This window comes from Mandrillus leucophaeus, unplaced genomic scaffold (genome assembly GCF_000951045.1).
Source record: "Mandrillus leucophaeus isolate KB7577 unplaced genomic scaffold, Mleu.le_1.0 Scaffold326, whole genome shotgun sequence".
NCBI classification, from domain to species: Eukaryota; Metazoa; Chordata; class Mammalia; order Primates; family Cercopithecidae; genus Mandrillus; species Mandrillus leucophaeus.
In genome coordinates this window covers 1,979,695-1,981,660 of record NW_012103432.1, presented here as the reverse complement: position 1 = coordinate 1,981,660, position 1,966 = coordinate 1,979,695, and positions in this window count along the sequence as shown.

Genomic DNA, 1,966 nt, shown 5'->3' with positions numbered 1-1,966 from the left:
ATTCTCCTGCCTCAGCCTCCCAAGTAGCTGGGACTACAGGTATGCACCACCACACCTGGCTAATTTTTTGTATTTTTAATAGACACAGGGTTTCACCATGTTGGCCAGGCTGGTCTCAGACTTCTGACCTCAGGTGATCCACCCACCTCAGCCTCCCAAAGTGCTGGGATTACAGGCCTGAGCCACCTCGCCCGGCTCTAAGGCCCTTTGCACTCTGACCTCACCTCCCAGAATCCTCATTCTACCCTGGTCCCTCCAGCCACAACAGCCTCTTCAATCCTTGATAGTCCTCAAACACCCCAAGTACTCTCCCACTTGAGAGCTTTTGCATTTGCTGTAACCTCTGCCTAGAATACTCTTCTAGGACATTAACTCTTCTTTAGTTAACTGAAGACTTCCTTCCTGCAGGTTTTCTGCTGAGAGGTTTCTCAGAGGTCTGTCTATAAAATGGCTACCCCTTCCTGGCCTTGTCACTGTCATTTTTCTTCATTGCACCTATTACTGCCTGACACGATGTGGAGCATATTTTGTTGATTGCAAGATGCACACTGGCTTTTAGATTTTAACACAACTGAAAGATAGGATGTCTTAAAAATTAATGATATCTTAAAAGTGCCGTGGGCCTGGACTGACGTCAAGTCTTTCCGCAAGAGATTTGCATTTGCTTCTGCCAGTACTTAGGAATGCTACCAATCTGAGACGCCTTGAAATTAAGTTCTCTGTTGAGGGTTTTGTTTAGATCATCCTGGCAGAGTGAATTTAGACAAGACACTGGCTAATACCAACTTGTGGTTCCTATTCTCAGGGGAGACTTTTTCCTCCTATGACACAGTGTCAAGTTGGAGACAATCAAGTTTCCTTGCTGTCCTTTTCTGTGTGGGGATTTTTTCTTTATATTTTCACTGCAGGTCTAGGCTTTTGGTATCCCAGCTCCATATGGGGGTGTCTATTAGACGATCCATCTTAAGTGTTTCTTCCTTTCTTGGTGGTACATGAAAGTACATCTTACAGTTGATGGCAACTTAAGAGTCCATGAAGTATGATGTGTAATTGTTTCCTGTCCACTTCCCCCACTAGAACGTAAGCTCCCTGAGAGCAGTGACAGAGTCTTTTGTTCATTTGTGGTATCTTTAGTACCCAGAACGGTATCAGGTACATGGTAGGCTCCCAACAAACATCTGTTGAATAAATAAGTATTAGCCCCAAAATGTATGTTGAATAAAAAAATGAACAAGTTAATTTTTGCTTGGGAATAAAAGAGAAATTCTGGATCAGACTATCATTTATAATATTGGAAAGGTGAGACTACAACAGGCTATCTGAATCATTAGCCTGACGTACTGTGTGTGACATCTAAAATTTGGTCTCTTTGTCTTTGTGCATGCTACTCTGAAAAAACATGGTTCTGCTTATTTAAAAAACATATTTTACGGCTCGCTGTGGGGGCTCATGCCTGTGGTCCTAGCTACTCACAAGGCAGAAGTGGGAGGGTTGCATGGCTCCAGGAGCTTGAGGCTGCAGGCAGTTATGACTGCTCACCGTGCTCCAGCCTAGGCAACAGAGCAAGACTATGTCTCAAGAACTAATTAAATAATAAGATTATGTTAAACAGGATATGTGCCACCCATGTAAATTGAATATTCACATTAGCACTTTATGCTCTGGAGAATTAGAAAAGGGTATTTGGGGAAAGATGAATTTCAAATCACTTAATGCTGGTGATAAGCCACGTAAAGGAAAAGTCTCTGCTTTAAGCTTCTGGTTTGTACTGACCTGGAGCAGGGAGGCCATCTCAATGGAGGGGAGAGCCTGGCCGGCCGGCCAGCCTCACTAGAAAAGATAGAAAGTTGTGCCGTTTCCATTTCCAATAGACACATAAGCATTAAGAAGTGAGCCTCAGGCATCACACTTACTGGATTTTTATCTTTGCTCAGCAAATGTTAGAAACAAAAATTAAAAATTAAAT